At 34.5% G+C, this 21,916-nt stretch overlaps 5 non-coding genes across 5 annotated transcripts; 3 read left to right on the plus strand and 2 right to left on the minus strand.

Moving 5' to 3' along the window:
* Positions 1 to 11,069: 11,069 nt before the first annotated feature.
* Positions 11,070 to 17,283, minus strand: LOC115456049. The gene is made up of 8 exons (XR_005113575.1): positions 17,211 to 17,283; positions 16,350 to 16,562; positions 15,914 to 15,973; positions 15,116 to 15,259; positions 14,332 to 14,520; positions 13,628 to 13,951; positions 11,623 to 13,093; positions 11,070 to 11,176 (listed from the first exon to the last, which is right to left on the minus strand). It is a non-coding gene; the product is annotated as an uncharacterized LOC115456049 (transcript).
* On the minus strand, positions 15,511 to 15,582 carry Trnad-guc. Its single transcript has one exon. It is a non-coding gene; the product is annotated as a tRNA-Asp (tRNA).
* On the plus strand, positions 16,886 to 16,957 carry Trnad-guc. Its single transcript has one exon. It is a non-coding gene; the product is annotated as a tRNA-Asp (tRNA).
* Positions 17,284 to 18,219: 936 nt separating the features above from the next.
* Trnad-guc lies at positions 18,220 to 18,291 on the plus strand. Its single transcript has one exon. It is a non-coding gene; the product is annotated as a tRNA-Asp (tRNA).
* Positions 18,292 to 19,925: 1,634 nt separating this feature from the next.
* Trnad-guc lies at positions 19,926 to 19,997 on the plus strand. The gene has a single exon. It is a non-coding gene; the product is annotated as a tRNA-Asp (tRNA).
* Positions 19,998 to 21,916: the final 1,919 nt, after the last annotated feature.

Raw genomic sequence — 21,916 nt, forward strand, 5'->3', positions numbered from 1 at the left:
TACTAGTATGCAGCAGGATTTTAAAATTTCGCTTTCCATAGAGTTTCCTAGAACGACAAGGTTAAACGTATAATGTACTACAAATAAAGCAAATATTAGTTGTTTCTAATCAAATAAAAACTTGTAGGAAGAGCAACTTAGCATACTTGAAGCCAGTCTGAATTTTTAACATACATTATCTTTTAATTTAGCGCATGATTCATACTTATTTTAATACGGAGTATCACACGGTTTCGATGTTGTGTAATTAAGATTTAAGTTGTTGTGTCTATGTATGTAATAGGCGGACGGGTCTAAACTAATTTTGTTGACAGTAATCGGTGATACGTTTGGAAATAAGGCAGATTCTCATCGTATTTTTTTTTAAATAATTTTCGGAGCAATTTGTATTCCAATGAATGTCGGGGGATAGTTTGTTCATTTTGCGATATAAGCTGTTGCCATTGGGTTTGATGTACTGTACAATATCAGATACTGTCATACTGACTACTAAAGATATAAAGCCTGGTGCAACATATGTAGCGAAAAGTTAACAAGTGGTTATGTAACGAATACGATGTATATAATTAAGGTTGCGATTATAATTATTATTGATGACATAAAGAACTAGATTAATTAAAACTATAAATATGAAATTAGGATAATGAATAGACGCGTTTATATTATAAAGTTTAAATGCGACAGGGTTTATATTATGGTGGCACGATTCGCGACATGAATGCCAAAATAAATACTCCGGATATCATTAATCAAAGTGGTTTAGTAAGCTAGATACGCCACAAGTTTTGAACAAGATTTCGATATACTTGAGGCACTCCTTCCGTTTTGCTATAGAGGTTTTCTTCGCTACAGTGAGGCCGCTGCAAAATTGCATTTTGCAGATTCGAGAATTGCATTGCGTAGGGACTATCGATATTTTAACGGTCCTTATTAAAATTAACTGCATTTATTTAAGACAAAAGGATCGAAGTGCTTATTGTCATGGTAATAAACACTAAATAAGCGATATCGCTTGTTTAGTGTTGTTCGACAGTTTCCACGCAAAGTATTGCATGCAATTTTGCAGATTCGATACTTTACGTAGGGACCGTCGATATGAATTTAGGTCGAAAGTAGGGGTTACCTCTAAGTGTCCTAATTTTTTTCTTAATTTCCGCATGCCGCTCAAGCGCGTTTGACCACCTTCGTAACAGTGGCAACTTACATCGTACCCAACAGTTACAAGGTACTGCAGCACTGATCCAATCAAGTCGGGCCATTACCATGTAAATTAATAGTGGTAAAACTGTCACAGAAGCTCTTCTACTAACCGAAACAGAAACTAATTCATTACTTTAACTCTAATAATTGTACGCTTTACGCACTAATCAACTATGATACTTGCTCTTTTTGCGTACCACACTAGTATTATGTGGTAATGTTAGAATTATTTATGAGTACTTAGAAGTTGTATCTGAATTAAGCACGGTTCGATTTATTGGTGTCATGTGGAGCCATGTGGATAGCAATTCAAGGTTTAATCCTTATTTCATTTTCCTCGAATAGTTTTCGTTACATTTTGCACAGAGTGTTTGTGTTTACTAGTAATACCGACCTCATGGGCTGTTGATAGTTTTGCAGATTGTAAGTATTGATTACTTAGCGAATTCTCCGGTAACACGTCATCAGTGGAAAGATCCCGTTAACCCCGATACACTATTGAATAATATGTATTTTAAAGTCGATTTTTACTCACTGAGCGCGCGTAAACATGATTTACTACCGGCAGACTACGGAACCCGTCTATTTTCGGGGATCCGTGGGCCGCCGGTGTGAATTTGACTCGGTTATCTATAGATCTACTGCTGACGTTTTGATAGGTTTACGGTTTGTTCTATTGTGTTCTGTGTTACGGTTGAAGTGGCGGATTAAGTGTTTTGCCAAACGTCTTGGTCTGTGGTCTAAATTGCATTATTGAATTTTAACATCGTCGAATAGCTTTGGTGGCTGAGTGTAGATTATTGAGGGATACATACATACATTTTATTGAAGATTCTATACACCAAATATATAGAACATTCTAGTGTGACATTAAAAAAGTCAATCCGAATATCATAGCATTATTAGTTGACACAAAAATTTCAGTGACCACGTCGCTATCAATCATAAAGTTACATTGACAATAGCTGACATTGGACAATCTCATACGCCGTGTATGGAGCTGTGGTCGTGAGCTTCGGGGACAACACAGGTCATAAGAGGTGGCGAAGGCGGTTAGTGAAGAGTAGAGCGGGTTTAACAACCTCTACATAATGTATAAAGCTCTAGGGACTTTTCTAATAATACATTTGGAATATTTAGATAGCTGCCCTAAAATGTGATGGGGTTTTAAGCAGCTTGATCGATTTCTCTGTTGAATTTCGTTTTTTTGAGAACCAGATCGTGTCTTATTGTACTACGCCACAAATTTGATTTTTTTTTGTTGTTAATTTTAGAAGGAAACTGTAAAAATGAAGTACCACTGGCAGCCTTGTCGTTATAGATTATAATTCGGTAAAAAGGAAATAAATTTGGTCGGCCAGTAGTTGCAAAATACGTTATATTTACAATGAATACTTGCAGTGGCATCTTTAAGAGACGCTACCGCTTGTGACTTACACAGCACCCATATTTTACAATAGTTTGACACATTTTGAACCTGTATGAATTTAATGTTGCGTTGCTGAGTTGTTATTCTTTACACCGGTGATATAGCTACAGGGTGCGTTAATATTGTATAATATATGTTTAATCTTCCTGTATGGTAGACTAAATTGAATTTTCAAATCTCGTGGGACTAAGCAAGAGACTTAGGAAATATTGTTGTAAGTAAAATATGGACATCCACTACATCCACTAGGCCTACGGAGCACCAAAAATAAAAATATTCTGAGGATAAACACGTATGAGTAGGCCGGTAATCGACATGTACATAATGTATAGACTTCTTTATAGTACACGCAATCATACTCAAAGTTCATACCCGTGTAAAACCCTTATCAGGTGAACAAAGTCGAATAAATATTTTATTATACACTCGTATGCAATAAGTACTTATTATAAAAATAATAATGGTTCAGTTTTACAACGTCTCTGGTATTATTATTTGCTGATTCATGTCTCCTTGCCGAATTGTCGGCGCCTTTTCATCTCAGTGGGTCGCTCCTGCGGCCACTCGGTCAAGGCGCGTCTTATCTTGATTTGAGCTGAATGATAATCATTGTTTTCACGTGTAAGATTTGTTGGCTGTTTGATTTCTTCAAGTAATGTGTCCCGATACAGCAGGTCTTGGTTGGATGTCAGCTGTTATTATTTAGTGCAGTAAATAGTATCATTCAAGATAAAGAACATTTTTGTAAGAAATTGGTAGTCCGAACTCTCATGTTATACGATGTTTTGTAGGATTTCGTGTACCCAAAGAAGCTATCGGATCAATCAATAAGTTAACGCCGTCTGTATATATTTACTGGCCGAATCTCCAAAGGGTTCTCTTTTTGAAATATCACAATATGGGAAAAAAAAACACATGTCATTCATATGTCAGATTTTAAATAAAGAATAGAAAAAAAGTGTTTTAATTTACGGGACCCTCGGTATGCAAGTCCGCTTCGCTCTTTTTTCATTATTTATATGCAATTCGCAAGATAAGCAATTTATTGTTATAATTTTGTGATTGCTCCCTTTTCGTAACATCTAGATTTGCACGTTGAAGTTGACCGTGAAACTGATATAATTAATCACGATACTACTCAAACGATGACTGTTCCATATTACATGTTTTTACGAGAAACTGATAAAGTTTATTCTACTTACAAAGCTATTAAAATGAATAAAGGGTGATGTAATTAGACTCACTTTTAGTTTTCAACAACTTAATGTAGATAAGAAAATATTAAAGTTAAAATATAGTTTATAAAATCTCGAAGAAAAAATACCATTATAATCATTTCCACTTTGTTGAAATCGTCACTTCGTTGATTTATTCTGACATAAGTACTATTGATTTCTCGCTGTGGTGTTATAGTGGTGCTCGCCATCCAGGTAGTTACTAAATCCTTACTACCAAGCAACAATATCAGCCGTATGAATATTGAGTAACGAAGTTTTTTTTTGTCCTTATTACAATCCATAAATGGAAAACACTCGACAACCAGATCTTCTCAAAATTTTATCATTAATTAAGCATACACTTTCTTTACCCGTTTAAGGTACTTCGTAACTTTCAACACAATCAATTTAATATTATTTAAACTTTTTGTCTCGTAGCGAGATGTTTTTCAATATAATTATGTTAATAATTTTATGGACCTATTAAATACGCAATTTCGATATAATGAAAGAGAAATTGGACCGTATGAATTCATATTGAAGTCTAAAATAATTACGTTATAAGAAAGAAAAAAATGTTTTATTAATAATTGTTTTACAATTAAGTTTATTATGTCTAGATTATAAATGAAACACCATGTACATAATATAACACTACCAAGTAAGGTGACACACGTACAACGTAGTGAGTGTCTCACGCGTGGTATAAATCATAATCGGCCGGTTGTCACATCAAATCATCATTTGAACTTTGATAATTACAATGATAACTAGTTGAGTGAAGTAAATTAATACACTATTCAATATTAATATGATCGTAAGGATTTTTATTTTCATTTAAAATATTTTTCAATTATAATTTAATTATTGACTTTTTTCTAAGTAACAATTAGTATTTACTTAGAAAAAAAATATCAGCAAGCTAGATTCCGATTAATAATGTCTCATACATTATATCTATATATAAATCGAAAAAGCTTCTTTGAAATTTTTGTTCTCTACTAGGAAAAGCGGTGATAGCCTAGTTGGGCGTGGAACGGACTGCCAAGACGAATGTTCGCAGGTTCAAATCCCAAGGGCACACACCTCTGACTTTTCTAAAATTTCATGTGTGTATTCTTTGTGAATTTATCGTTCGCTTTAACGGTGAAGGAAAACATCATGAGGAAACCTGCACATCTGAGAAGTTCTCTATAGAAATTTCGAAGGCGTGTGAAGTCTACCAACCCGCACTAGGCCAGCGTGGTGGACTAAGGCCTAATCCCTCTCAGTAGTAGAGGAGGCCCGTGCTCAGCAGTGGGCAAGTATATAATACAGGACTGATATTATTATTATTATTACTAGGAAACTATATCACTCTTAATTATATTACTTTTTATCCCGGGAAAATATAAAGCAGGACTTTTATCCCGGAAAAAATTATCACGCGTGCGGAACAGCGAGCAATCAACGATAAAATACGATGACTTTGTCATATCATTCAAACATACATATTAAATTATTGTAATAAATACCGATAACAATTCAATTGTACATAATTATCGTTAATTAGTATAAATTATCAGTCGAGACTCGAATCCACTATCGGTGAGTTTACGACCGACATCTGACCTCCGGTTATTGTGTCGAAAATTATGATACTATCACACAGGGGTCGTTATAACTTTTAGGCAACTACTCCATCCGGTGATGGCGTTCATTGTGTAACTTGAGACTTTGCACACCTTTAAAAGTAATCTAAACAATAAAACAGAGCTGTAGGCATAGTCGAAAGCAGAGTATCTAGAAGAATCTGATAGAGTAAAAAATTTATAATATATAGGCATAAAAATATCAGATGTGAATATAATTCGATTCAAAACCAATGAAGTATAATTACGCGTGTCCCTGCATATGAACAAGTGGTACTTGTAGTCCAAGCGTGTAGATGTTTACATGTCGCATCGAATGACGATCCAAAATAATAACAAATTAGTGTAATTATTTTCAAATTTGCATGTAAATAACATCGCTATAATAGTAATTAATAGTTGTTTTACGCGTGTAAGAGCGATAGTGCGCGACATTCGGGCTGATAGCGCACGCACCGGCCGTCTCGTCACAGATACGCGCAGTAACCTCGGGTTATCTGCTGGGCACAATCATAACTTCATGACTTTTGATGTTCCGATGCTAGTAAATCGTTCAGCGGAACATGTCGAGTGTCAAACAAAGGCTTGCTGTAATTATGTGCATAGTCTTAATTTCTTGGCCTCGTATCTTTTCCTTCACGATTGTTTATATTGAATGTAAGGTGGACAGAACTGAGAATCTGCTATTCCATCGACTCTCATCCGCTAGTTTCTACTATCAAGTTTATCTTGATATGTACATATTAGGTATAATAACAGGGCAAGCTCATACTGTTATCCTTTTATTATGTAAGTACCTAAGGGATAAAATTCCATTGATGAATTATCAGTCCATGTTACACTATTTTTTTTTATTGTGCAGATGCTAGAACATGTTTCGTAAGTGACGGTATATCACAAAGATATTGGTTTTAAATGATAACTTTCTCTTCTTTCACGAATTCTGATATTCCCTTAAAATTTATGTTGCAGTTTTATTTTGCTCTTGCAAATTAACAAGGCCAAATAAATAGACAAATACGAATATACATATTTTTCATTTAAATCATCAGAATCCAATCGTTAATATTTCATTGTTTTTTTTTGTCGTATTAAACTTCCTGCAGTAATAAAACATATCAATTGGTATTCTATTCTATTGTGGAAAAAGTTGAGTAATTTTTCCCTAACACATACAGAACTGAGACATCTATCTTCATTCCTTACAGAAAGTGTTACATTTTGATGTTATAATGGTATTATGTGATCGTAACTGTGCGGATATTTTTTTATATGAATTCAACTTGCTAAAACAACGCGTGTATCACACGCCAATGGTGTGTCGAGCTATTTGCACAGGTGCGTAGGCGTGACGCCTCTATTGGCCGCCATGCTGGCCAATAGTGGTAAAGGATTTCAATATCGAATTTTATTTTTTTTAGTTTAAATTGTTTAATTGTATATTTTATAACCATGCATCTATAATTTATATGTAATAATTTTGTGTTACAATAAAATATGTGTTAGCTTAATTTGTATCAGGTTAAATGTCAATAATAACAGTTTTATAGTGTTGATTATCTTTATAGTTTCATTGAATAAAGTTTTTAACCACATAACATCATTTTGAAACATTTTTAAAGATTTCGTTTTTAAATTGTAACACAAAACATTGTCTAAAATTAAATTGAACGTATAAATTTAATAATATATTGACTAAAATTAATACTTTAAAAAAATATTCACCTTTCCTGATTTTCGTACAGAACAAAAATAGGGACTATTAAGTTAGAAATTACGATGCGTAATTAAGAAATTGAACCGAGTTCCTGCATCAAAAATATGATTAAAATCTTTCCCTTTATATTGAAGAAAGAACGTAATACGTAAACGATGATGTTAGTGTATGTACTGCGATCAAAAGTAATAGTTTTTTTTATTTTTATAAACATGATCCCCGAGCTCTAATATTGGCTTAGATAGTAACTGGATAATTTAATGCGGTCAAAACAAACACGTTTATCAATCAGGGGGACGCCCAGTGATTCGAATACGAGTGCGGTCTCCGATTACGATTTGTCATTGAACCGTTTATTATCTGTTCTAATGAAATTCATCACTGTGAAATTTCATTTTTATAGAGGAAATTGGTGAAATTTTAAATATATAGCCTACAGCTTTATTTATGGTATTGGTAAGCGATTTGTTAGGGACTTTCTCATCGGATTATATATCGAATTTATTAGTCTCTGAAGCAATGTTTTCGAGTGACAAACATTTTTACGCTGCGGGATATCTTGTCATCCAACAACATGACGGGTCATTAGTCTCCCTTACTTATTAAATATTTGTCGAAATGTTTTTAATTATAATTAAGTAATATGACCGTAGAGTCTACACACAGTCAAAAAAGTAGTTGAACAAATTCAAAACTTTAAATCGCTATACGTTATTGAATATTTTTTTGGGTGAAGTAAAGTCCCATTTATTTTATTTTTTTGACGAAAAAAATATTTTGCTTAGATCATAAAATTGTAAAGGTGATTTAAATTATGAACTTTCTGTTATTGGTGTGGGTGACTGTACATTATATTTAAGTTACCGTGTGTTTCTGCTTGCAATCAAAGCTATGATCGTCCTCTCCAGCATGTACTGGGCGTTCCATAAATTCTATTTACTTTAATGCGAGGAAAAAATTTAAAACGGTCAATATCGCCTTATAAAGGATTATTGGTGTCGAGATTTTTTATAAGTCGCGTCAAACAGGACAGGTTCTGAGTAATTAAACGTCTTCGCACATATAATTAACTTCATTAGAGATTAACCTTATAAGGGGTAAGAAATTAACTAAAAAAATATATATGTATGTGCAGAACGTAACGTTTCCGATACCATTCGTTTTAGTAAAATTCTGCCTCCTCATATCTGTATTATGTTTGTATTACTTTTACTTTGATATAAATATTGTTTTTAATATTTTTCGCAGTGGCAAAGGGTAATATTTTCCAAATGGGAACCCGATGCAATTTATAGGTACTAATAATATGCATAAATGCGGTCTGCAAATCGTTCTAATGGTAATTAGATTTTACATAAAATACGAAAGGGAAGTAAATAGTTATGTGGATCCTTCGTCACTAGGTTTTCGGCCCACGCTAATGAGAGTACTTTTTATCAATTTACCGTAAGCTGGAAAGACTCGGTGCCATTTATTTAGGACTTATAGTAAGTCAGCACCACAATCAGTAATCACTCTTTTGTCTTTCCACGCCGTTGTTTGAGGATTTTTGCTCCACGAATCATGTTATTCGTTGGCTGTCCTAAGATGCTACCAACTGAGAATCTAATTTCATGGTTGGAAAGGTGAAATATTTCAATAATCCGTTAACTGTAAAAATATATTGTAGTTTCAAGGACTGTCGTATCGGCAAATGTGAACTGACTCGCCGGATGCGAACTGACCTACACTCCTTATACAGTGTGACACAAGATTGATGGTCATTGGTGGATAAATTCAATTAAGACTATTCTACAGAATATTTCACACCTCCTTATGACCAACGTGACGCCATTATTGGCGTTTTTTTCGACTTATTTGCATTATTAGCTGCTTTCGCGATCTTGATCCGTTCTGAGTATTTAATGCGACTACTCATACGACTAATCAAAAGGAGAAATGAGTATTCTTTCATGTTCTTATTATTTTTCATTAATTACTAATCTAAATACCTTTATTATCCAGTTCTACATTTAATTAAATCGGAACCCAAAAGACCGTCTGCCAGGACTTCAAGTAACTGCGAGCTCATTCTGCGTAGATCGGACCACCAACAGTAAAAAAAAATAAAAAGTTGTATAATTGTAAAATGCAGGTAGATATTGTAACTTTGACTTTGATGACTAACACCTCATTCCACCCCTTGACCACAAAGGCATCAAAGACTTCGAAACGTAGGGAGAAAATTAAAATATAAAAAACGGCGATAAAATCCGAAAAATAGATTAATTTAAATCTAAACTAAACAAATACAAAATTAGATCTTTTTAATAGATACGTATTTGCTTCGTAAAACAGGTCTAACAAAAATCTTCTATAAGTCAACCCTTTATTTATTCTGTAACGACAGATAAGTACATAAAGCTCGGGTCGCGTTGACCACTAGAGATGTTTGCGCCTAACAAACGCGTGGCGCGGTTGCTTTTAGGGTTGGCTTGTGTTTACACCCCGAGCGCCGTTTTAATTGGAGGGTTGGCTTTTTGTTTGTCTCAAACATATTAATATTTTTCGTGGACGTTTAAATATATTTATTGACGGTAGAATAATCGATATATACTAAGTTGAATATATTTAAAAAATAGAATCTAACAATATTATACAGTAATTTATAGTCAACTCTGTTCTTGGGTTTTTATGGGCGGTCGTATCGCTTTACTATGAGGTGAGCAGTATCCTCGTCATCTAGCATAAAAAGAAAACATAAACATACCTAGATAGAACAATAGGTGCGAGTATCTTAGGTTTCAACAAACATATCTCCCCTCCTGTCTTAATAAAACTAGTCATTTTAATAACTACAAAAATAATTTGGTAGTTACAGTATGCATTAGTTCTACATACAGGAAAAATAATGCAAAAAGTCATAAATGTGTGCAATATTGTCCTGCGCACGGACTGCGGGCGGAGTGGCGTTAAATTCGCCGCGCGATTAATCATAATAGACGCGTGACTGTACCGCCTCGCTCCGGGACCGGACGGGTCGTATTCATAGAGACATTGCTCTATAGTCTATTATTGTGGCAAAGTTGGTTGCTTGATACTTTACATGACAGATTTTTTTATCGAAACACTATAAGTACTGAAACTGATTTTAAATGGAAAAGTGATAGAATGTGATGATTACTACTACTGTTATATACCTATTGCTGGGCATTGCTGATCATTGAGATCTCCAATTTAATGTGAAAATTGTTACTTACATTAAATTTTGTTAAATAGATCTAAGTGAACTTAATGTAAAAGTAATTATTCTTTTTGATTTTGAGAAGTTCAAGAAAAATTCTTAATATGGTAGCATCTTGAAGCTGTTTTGAAACCAACACCAAATACAGCCCATCGAATATCTTTATAGATTTTATGTTATCACTAGGGGTTGCTCACTCGCATGAAAAAACCTTTCAAAAGTGCCTAAAATATACTGGGCCCTTATTCTGTATGATATAGTGTAAACGCGTAATTCTGGACAATTATCTATTCTTAAGGAACCATTAATACAATTTGAAGAGCCAAGGACGAGAAGAGTCGGTTCGCCAAACCAGAGCCATCTCCTTCAACAACTAATCAACATGAAGAACTTGAGAATTTGAACGAATATTTTCTTATTGATATTCAAATATTTATAATTTTGTATTTTTGCATTAATTTTGGATATAATATTTTGTATTAATTCGTCATTTTATTTGTGCCCTGAGTAACCTATGTAGAAAATTTGAACTTGCAGAAAACCAAAACACGATAAAATGTTAAGTTGTACAGCAATATATTATAAAAGTGTATATAAATAAAATAAAATCAATTCCAAATTGTAATTTATTAGTAAAGATCTAAATGAAGGTTAAAATTAACATTTACTAGTAAAATTATATATTTGTACGTGATTTAGACGTATTCGGATTTGCAGTTAATTTTGATTTCGTTGTAGTTGTAACGGTATTAGAATGCTCTGAAAACATAAAAATAATACATAAGTGGAATATATTATAACACTATGGAATATTATATTAGGACTGCCTCGGTGCAGTAGTTTAATGCTTACGCGGTATGAGTATGACTACAGAGCTGCCGACTTGCGTACGAATCTTGGGTCCAAAGTCCAAACATAATTATGTCTGGGTTTTCCATCTTAAAATTACTCAGTCGCAGCCCGGAGTCAGAAGGTTGCTGGTATGAGAGTGAAGGAATAGAGAGTGCATCTGTGTATTGCGCACACACTTGTGCACTATAATATCTCCTGCGTACCTGGCTGATCTTAGTGGGGATTGGCCGCTGAGCTGGTAGCCGAAACACGGCTGGGAGGGATTCATTACATATCTCGTAATGTATTCTGGCCACAAATCTCAATTATTCTTACAAAAAAGATTTTCACGGGGAAATTTAATCAATACTTACTTTTTTGTTTTTCACGTGTTTTGGACTTCTTCGCAGCTATAACTGGTTTAACTTTACCCCTTAAATACTTAGGAAGTATGTTTTTCATATGACTTTTATAATTGTCATCTCGTGCGAATCTTTTATCTCTCGGAACTAAGTTCAATTTACTTTGCCATTTCCTCATGGTGTCCTCAAATTCCATATATCTCCGCCTGGTAAGTTCATCAATCTTCTTCTTTGCCAATCCTTTTACTATCTCTTTCTTTGGCACCTTTTTCTTTAACAAGCCAACGATATCGTTTTTGGACGATCTTAATATCTTTTTAAGCTTCTTTAAAAATGATTCTTTTTGGACCTGTTTAGTCACTTCCACATTCTTCAGGTTCTTGATTTGTCTATTTTTATGTAAATTTATGATAACTTTGACTTTTTCGTTTATTGCTTTCAGCCCTTTGTTTATTCTATCCATAATTTCTCCACCTAAGTTACCTTCTATTAATATCATTCTTCGGTTATAAGCAAAGTCTAATAATGCCAGTGCATCGTTCATTTTGGTGATATCGATTGATAATATGAGATGCAGTAGTTTCATGGCATGTAATCTATCGTGGATTGGGGTTTGTGCTACAATATCTGTCATTCTGGGCCATTCAGTACCAATTTTCTTTATATCATTGGTTAAATTGTATTCTGGGTCAAATACTCTCAGTCCTATTACTGAGAATTCGTCTATATAATTGTTTTAATAACTCTTTGAATAATTTTTCTTGATGTTGGCGAAAGGGAAGCCAATGCGTTACTTTCAGGCAAATTTTTGTCAATAACTTTTAAAATATTAACCATTTCAGTAACTAAGGTTTTTTTAGTTGCATCATTCTTTGTATCGGCAGGCGTACGTCGACTATTTAGGTTTTCAACATCCGATTTCTTTTCTTTGTAATTCAATTTAGCTTGGTTTCGTACGTAACGTTTCATGGCACGCAGTAATATTTTTAAGTCTACAGGAATATGCGCTTCTCCTTTTAGTTTTGTATACCAGCAATATCTCTTATAACCTCATAAATATCTCGTTTCAGTTTTAATAAATATTTCTGAAGTAAATTCTTGTCGCTTCTTCTAAATTCATTTTCTAACTCCGGCGCTATTTCAAAGTTGTAAATAGATATAGTTGAGTTCGTATCATTATACCTATTTTCTTTAACACTTGTTTCAAACGAATTGTTATAAGTTCTCATAATTTTTATTAAGTTTTCGCTAACTCGGAGTAATTCTTCCAATTCTTTTTGTTTATCGTTAATTATATTACTTAATGGTAGCAGGACATTATTTCGTAATTCATTGACGTTGTTGGTAATGTTTTCTTTTTCTGTACTTATTTTTTTAATCGAGGTATCTCTTTTCATGATATTTTTTGAGCCAAGTACAAAATTATCAATGTAATCTAATGCAGTATCTATCATGTTTATTTTATTGTCAGTTTCCGTGTAATCTGTTATAATATAAATATTAAATTGAGTAATTTTTTAAAACTAAATACAAAGGAGACTCAGTCCCCACAAGCTCGGGTCGGATGTTATATAATAGATACACATAAGATTTTTAAGTATGGATTGAGGTATATGCCCCTGTAGTATATAGGGTCCTTTTGACATTGCGTTTGTGAATGAACCCCCGTATTTATACTCTCGAAAATAACATTTTATAAGAAGTTATTCGAACTGTAGATGGAATATAAACAAGTGTAAGTTTTAAACAAAATAAGCATTAATAAAACGCAGTTTAATGTTTTGCGTCCAAATATCAATACTCTTAGAGAATACAGTCAGATACATCCGTTCACTCGCCATATTCACACTAAACTACAAAAGGACCAAGCAATCTGAAAAGCAAAACCGAGATGTTTGATGCTAACATTCATTATTCATGGCTGATTTGGAATATTGTTAGCAGAGGTAAAAAAGAGTTGTGGTTTCATTTATTAACGCAATATCACAATGACCCTGTCTAAGACTTAACAACGTACCGGTCCAGTTAGTTGTAAAAATTTCTTGATTCTTTTTAGCTGATTCTAGTAAATCAATAACTATGTCTGTTTCTTCAGCTGGTTTAGGCGGAGCATAATTGTTCTCCCATTCTTCATTCCCAGGTGTGTTAGTAGTAATGTCTGTTGCATTATCTTCATCAAATATCATGTAATCAAATGTTGTAGAATCATTGTGTTTATCTAGAGGTTTTCTACGAGAGTAAGTTTTGCTATCAACTGCGATGTTGTTTAGCACTTCTTCAAAATCTAGATAGTCTACTCTAGCACTAGTTTCTGGGCTTGTTTTGGTTCGTGTGGTGGTTTCTGTAAGATGAAGTGGATTTTAGTGCAGTTATAAGATTTAACATAACAATATTTTATACGGTAAGTAAGGTTCGTTATATTGCCATTGGCGTTTGATTCCTTTACACCTGTTGGTAATTGGGTAGCGTTCAGATAGTGTGTCGACTGACGGAATATGGTCATCCCTCGCGAGTCTACGTAGTTATGCTGGCCTGTGTGGATTTAGATATACACATGCTGTTCCCGGAACGCGACACATTGATGTGAACCACTAAGCGGGATAAAGATAGTGAGATGAAATTTTACGTTTAAGATTTAGTTTGTTTATACAATTTATAATAGTTATAGTAAATTTAGGTGCCTTGAATTTATAAAAAAAAATATTATAATAATTGTCTTACCTGTAAATGAAGTAATATTATTTATATTTTCAGTAGCCGATGAGATAGCACTGTTTTGTGTTGTTTCTTTTGAGTTTAAAGGTGGTACTCCAAACATCCATTGTGAAATTTGTGCAAAACTTATTTTATTCGTGGTCAGTTTGTTTAGATTTTCCTCTGTGTTCCGTTTTGTCCTCTTGTTAGTTTGAGCTGTGAATTTTTTGGGGTTTCTTATATTTTATTAGTGATTTTATTTAAGCCATGACAAAAGCGTGCGCATTATTATTCGTAAAATGTGTTATTGGCACAATAATCCTTATAATATTTACTCTTAATTTAGAAGATATTTGTTAAAGAGAACTCCACTGAGAAACTATTAAATCCAAAATAACAACACACAATTTTTCCAGCTTTAAGGGTTTGTTTCTTTCTGAGTAAATACTATTATTAAAGTCACACTAATAAAATGTATGCTCTCAAATATCTGGCAAAATATGGCTGTTCACTATGAAAAAGGCTCTAATACTTGTTTATTATATTATTTTACTAGCTGACCCGACAGGCGTTGTCCCGTCTTAACTATGAATTTGCAGCGCGCATTCTGTCAATCGCTGACAGTTATTTCAAATAATTGACAGTTCTATAAAATTAATATTAAGTTTTCTTAAATTTTCAAATTTTCCGCGCAATAACAAACACTACAAAAAAAATAGTGAAGTCGGTCCTGCCGTTCACGCGTGATGGCGTGACCAAGGGAAATAGGGATTCATTTTTATATATAGATTTAAATCATGGATAAACCTACCGTTCATAAGATTCTCAATGATGAAGACTAGCATGCGATGGTCGATGTCGGTGACGACGTCAGCTCGGCACCGGCTCACCGTGGTGCAGTTCCAGCTGCCGCTAAGGTCACAGCTGCAAGTCTTGCAACCGACACATATGTTTTCTGAGATTGAAAATATAAGAATGAACTTTCTCTTAAAATTAAGTCCCGAAAAGGAAATGTTATAATACCAGCTGTCCATTGCTCAACACGGGCCTCCTTAGTCCTCTACTATTGACAGGGTTTTGCCTTTAGACCACCACGCTCGCTTAGTGCGGATTGGTAGACTACACACACTTTCAGATAAGTTACAAAGATATAAAGAATATTTTTAAAATAAGGGTAAACATTAAAAATGAAAATTTAAAAGGTTTCTCTCCGGCGGGGAATCGAACCCCGGTCTCCCGCGTGACAGGCGGGGATACTGACCACTATACTACCGAAGACTTGTTAAATGAGACATATTAAATAATCGTATCACAATGCAGCCACAAGATGCAATTCGTATTACAAGATTACATAATAATTTTATACGGCAAAGTGAGATTACTGCATTTAATGATTAGGGAGTAGGGGCAAGATAGATCGACAGACGAGAGATCACAACTCAGGCAATTTTATTTTATTTTATTATGCCCGCCTGTTTGAAGCCAGATATACACGGGCTGATCCCGAAACGCGACTAACTTATATAGGCCAGTATGGAAGGTCTGAGCAGATATAAATATCCTATGTACAATCATCTAGGAGTAGACCGAAGGATCTAATATTACTTACCTTTAGTGCAATCCGTATATTGAGATACTAGTGGTATACATTCAGTGTTGGCATCAGATGCTGTAACAAATATGATAATTTCAAATGATTAATTTGGTAAAAATCCTCATTAATTTTCCACCATTTTAAGATTTCATTATTAGTCTCAGAAGGTATCACTATAAAAGTCTGCATTCATTTTGTGCTAGGCATCCGTAAATCCTAAATTATAGTCCTTAAAGCTTTAAGTCTCTAAATACGTCTAAGAACATCTAGATTGTGAATAACCTTATTATTATTTTTGCCGCTGTATTAATATATAAATTTGCATGCTGTGGTCTCCTATAATTGAAGAGGCACGTCACATTGCTAATTGTACAAATACTACGACATTGTATTTATTATAAGCCGTGCATCCTACGTTGGAGGTCCTTAAATAAATCAATAAATAAATCACCTTTCTCCATAAACCGGTACATCAATCGATCTACTTCCTCCCTCATCTCATGATTATCAACTTCCTCGATCTTTTCTTCATGCAGTATCTCATCTGTTTCCACGTAGTACTCGCACCTTGCCTGGTTCATCTGCAGGCAGTCTTCCCCATAGCATATCTTACAAGGCTCATTGCTTCGACGATAGGGCTGATATTGAAATGAGAGCTCGGTTCCTGGAAGAAGGTATGCGTATTTTGAATAGTTTAGTATCTGAGAGTAAAGAACATTGCCAGGGTTAGCTTCAGGGTCTACGTCAGTTTTGTAGGTGTCAATGCGAGTTTCAGAGTCCGTGGCTGTGTCAATATTAGGGTCTGTCAGTGTGACGTGTAATTGGACAATGGGCAATGGCATTCGGCAAAGGGGTAAAAAGCATCAGCACACAATACGCTGTACACGATTTACATATTACAAAGGCTGCAGCAGTAATTGCATAAAACACAATTATAGTTAATAAGAGCTAAGCTAAGCTAACTTCTATTTGGCTGTTTTCCGCAAGTCTTCGGTAGTATAGTGGTCAGTATCCCCGCCTGTCACGCGGGAGACCGGGGTTCGATTCCCCGCCGGAGAGGTTTTGTTTTATTGATTTTTGCATCCTGATATATTTTGGTTCTCATAATTGTAATATAAGAATATAATAATCTTGGTATCACTGATATGAATCAATCAGAAATACAAAATTTCGCAAGAATATTTCAAGTTTGGTACAATATATTAGATCAGACAAACATTAAAGCTGGAATTCGGCAAATGATACTTCCTGCGGATGATAAACAGAAAACAATGTAAAATGCAAGTTATTCCAAAAATTGCAGTAAACTTACCGGACACGAGCGAACAGACGAGCAAGCAAGCACGCAACATGGCGGCGAAACGACGTTTAACGCGCTGTTTACTTAAGATATTGTTACCAGACGATGGGACGGATTTGGAGGAGTACCACATGTTCACGCCTTTATTGATAACGGGTTAGGTAAGGACGTAGTAAACTATTTCACAGACTTTGTCAATAGTAACATGTGATAGGCTTTATTGGTATATCTAACGCAATTTTAATTCAAAACTACTTTGATGGTTCCTTCAAAACATTTTTTTTTTCATAGATATCAACCATATTCCCCTTTCCGCTCAAACACATTGCCACTGCATTGATGAGATGACGTTGATCTATGAAAATGTAAGGTTTTGTTTATGAAACAGCGTCTAGTTAACTTTTTATAGTTTTGAAAGACGAGACGAGCTTGAACAATAGAAACACCATTCAACACCTTGAATTAAAAAGTATTATTTGATATTCCACTGCGCTTGCCATCCTTAGACATTGGCTACAAAGGTCTTCAAACCGGACCACAATAAGGACTACACACTGCTGCTTGGAGGCAGTAATAGAGCATAAGCTCATAAATGATTACTTAAGTTTGGCGTATTAAGTAACTCAACACATTAAATACCTACTTGAGATTTTACTCAAAGGAGAGACATATTAACAGCCAGAGATAGTAATAACACTATTTGCATTCATATGATAGAATTTGAGGTTTGGTAATTCCTTGTAGGAAAATTATGTTGCTTACTTAAGACATACATGCTTATGGCGTGGAGCAAGTGATGTAGGCAGAGTTTTTACACCAGGGTTTTCAACACAGCGCCTTATTCTTCGCCAATCTGTCACTTATGAACCACACGGAGCAAATTGGCTTAAACGTGACAAATGGATATTCAATTCAATTCAATTTTTAGATTGTGGCTCCATCGTTGGCAGACGATGATTTTGCAAATGGATATAAATTGAAAGTTAATGAACTGACATTCTAATATGTCAGTATTCTCTAGTCTTCGGTAGTATAGTGGTCAGTATCCCCGCCTGTCACGCGGGAGACCGGGGTTCGATTCCCCGCCGGAGAGAATCTTTTGACTCGTGCGAATTATATTTCCGGTATCTGATTAGCATTTTTGTTTTGTACTTAATTATTGATTTTTTGTAGCTTGCCATCTTTAATTGTTTTACGAATTATTTATTTTGGAAACAGAATGTTCCCAACGTGAAACAGCAAAAAGTAATCTGTAAGCATTTAATATTTTATTTCGGCACTATGCATTTTTCGGGATAAAAGATCTGTATTCCTTTAAGACCAAATATTTAATTATTCAAAGCATCTTTGGACCCTTTCCTTTCACTGTTCATCTAAGTTTCTTCATACTCAATTCCTCCACATAAATTGGGACTCAAGCTTACATCCCTAACTCCGCACCTGCCATCGTGCTGTATTTCCTCCAATGTTTGTAAACACCCTCGCGGCGGCACGGCAGCTCGCTCGTCTAATCAGTCGATCATCGAATTTGACCATGTTACCGTTGTTGCTGTTACTTCAGGCTTACACTGCAGGTAAGTTCTATAACGGAGCTCAAACGAATTGTGGAAAATAATGCGTAATAACAATCGACCAATAATATACGTCTATGAAAGGAAAGCAGATGCTGGTGTTCTTGAATGTATGACATTGTAGCCAGTGTAACTACTGGACATAATAAGACTTAGCATCTCAAGTCTCAGGATGGCATTGGAACACCGAACAATACTTTGTAATTCAAGACATTGGATGGTGTTTCTACTCTTTATGGGCGGTCGTATTACTTACCATCAGGCGAACAGCAAGTTAGTCTCGGCATTCACAGCAATAAAATAAGAATATCTGATGATGCATGATGAAATATAGGCAAATACTGCACTAAATCTTTTATAAGACATTACAGTATTGAAAACATGAAAGTGTAAAGGAAATAGTTATCTGGAATGATGTGGGATATTGCATTCTTCGGTAGTTAGTATAACCTGGTTTTTCTTACTGACCACTGACTACTAAATACTGACTAGTGACTTGACCTAAAGAACATCACTAAGGAATCGATAGGATTTACCATAATTGTGTGTACGGTTGTGTCTGCCAGGGATCAATTGAAGTAGACTAAGAAGTACTATCCAGAGCCTGCTAAGAGACCACCTTTATGAAATGTGAAGTCATTGCCTTCTCCAATGGGATACAATAGTTATGTAGATGCGAGTCGATGCTGTTGTTATCCATTTGGATTTATCTTGTTCTCCATCCGTTACTTCTTCGCGCCTCGATACCTCATCTAATAATGTTTCAGAACTGTGTCAGTTTTTATTGTGAGATCTAAGGATTTCTTCTGGACTAGCATGTGGAGTGAAGTCTTGTCAGTCGCCAAGCAGATGCAAAGCACTGTAGTTTTGGTTATCCAGTGTTATATTAATCATGAGACTTGTAATGTTTCTATGTAGATCGAAGTTGTAATGTTGGTGATCATTATATGATGCTATTCACAACCAAGCGACTATTCTTGTGATTAAGTTTTATAAAATTAGTTTTGTATTATTTTACTGGTAAAGAAAATATTATTGTCTGGTTTCAGATCATGGTTTATGGAATCTTAGGATTTTTAAATAATTATTTTTTTATTTTATTACTATTATATCATAATTGATTATTTATATAACTAAATTTGTCAGTATTTTCAAGTCTTCGGTAGTATAGTGGTCAGTATCCCCGCCTGTCACGCGGGAGACCGGGGTTCGATTCCCCGCCGGAGAACCTTTGTAAAAAAAACCTGTCCTGCGGTAGCAATTTTTTTACAATTTATAATATTAAAATAAAATATTTTTAACTTGCGATGGGACCATCAATGAATGCTCGCCGTGTCTCTGGGAATACGAATCTGTCCTTACCAGCAATAATACTCAAATATTAGCTAATATTTACAACTATTGGAAACATTAGTTATCTACTTCCTATCATAGTGACATCATACAATTTTATATTACTAGCTGATTCGACAAAACTTGTTCTGTTTAACTATGAATTTGCAGCGCGCATTCTGTTAATCGCTGAAATTATTTTTCTTAAATTTTCTAACGTTCCGCTCCACTTCCTTCATTTTTTCTCATAAGATCCTTCTCCTGACAATACCAACAGAACAAAAAAAAATTGTGAAATCGGTCCAGCCGTTCACGCGTGATGGCGTGACCAAAGGAAATAGGGATTCATTTTTATATATGTAGATAAACAGCAACTCTGCAAAGTTTATAATAAGTTTACGTCTAACAGTGTTTTAAAACACATTAAGAATTAAGTATAGAATTTTAATATTGTATTAAAAAGGACTTAAGTTGGCAGTTTTGTCTAATCTTTACACTTATTAAAATTAAATATTAATACATCGTTTGTAATAGTCATGATTTGGGAAGTAAATAGTCATTTTTATATGTTTTGATTGTATTCAGCATGTGTCCTAAATAAAAAAAAATTGTAAAATATAGTTTCATCAGGATAGTTTAACCTAAATAGTTTGGTAATGGATGATCTCAGTTGAATTGTTTGTTACACTTATTCGTACGTTACTCACGTCATATGAAACCTAGCTCTGTTTTAGGATTACGTAACACCAACGGGTTTGTTTTGTCTGCCTTTATAATTGTTAGGCGATTGCATTTTCATTACCTTACGCGTTACTTAAAGATCTTTAGTTAAAAATTATATATTATAGTTATATTATAAGCGATAGATCCTCTGACAGATTGGCGGATTGGCGTAGTTCACTGGCTTTGCTCGGTTTCGCCAGTTTGTTTGGGAAATTAGGTAGATATCTTCTTTAATATAATAAAGAAGGTTTTATGAACATTTTGGATGTTTGTTAAGTAAAGGCAAGTTTAAAGGATTAGGATGAAATTTGACAGACGGAGAGATGATGTCCTGGACTAACGCAGGCTACTTTTTATCCCGCTAATTTGTTCGTATGGGAAATAATAGAAGATTTAATCTGGTTTTAAATAGATGGCACTGGAGTCGTACAGGTGGCGCTAGGTGCTATGAATCGTCACAGTGTTTTGGGAATTTGATAGCAAGAAAGAAAGGCTAATCTTTTATCTATATCTATATTTATAATAAATCTGTAGGGAGGTCAATTCTGTACATGAAATATATTTCCAAAATAACTATCAGGGGGTGATTAGGGATCAATACTGATGCCAAAAATGCAATTAGTAAAATTTTTGTCCGCCTGTCTGTCTGTCTGTCTGTCTGTCTGTCTGTATAACCGTTATAGAAACAAAAACTACTCAACGGATTTTAACGAAACTTGGTACAATTATTTGTCATACTCCTGTGCTGGTTATAGTATACTTTTCATCACGCTACAATTAATAGGAGCAGAGCAGTGAAGGGAAAAATGTTGGGAAAACGGGAGAAGTTACTCCATTTTTAAGCTTCCGTCGCGTGTAGCTTAATGGTTAAAGCTACACAGAAATCATGTATGACGGAAATGTTCTCCTTAAAATTATGTAAAAAATATCCCACCACAGCATATGTCTATCTTTTATGGTTGACTCACAATAACACGTGTAACTCCCGATAGCTTAGCAGTTCGGAGCTTTCTCATTATATTTGTCTACTCTTACGTTTATAACACTCTCAGTCATCCCTAATTATAAAAGTTAACATTATTAAATATAAAA

This window comes from Manduca sexta, unplaced genomic scaffold (genome assembly GCF_014839805.1).
Source record: "Manduca sexta isolate Smith_Timp_Sample1 unplaced genomic scaffold, JHU_Msex_v1.0 HiC_scaffold_2344, whole genome shotgun sequence".
In the NCBI taxonomy this organism is placed as follows: Eukaryota; Metazoa; Arthropoda; class Insecta; order Lepidoptera; family Sphingidae; genus Manduca; species Manduca sexta.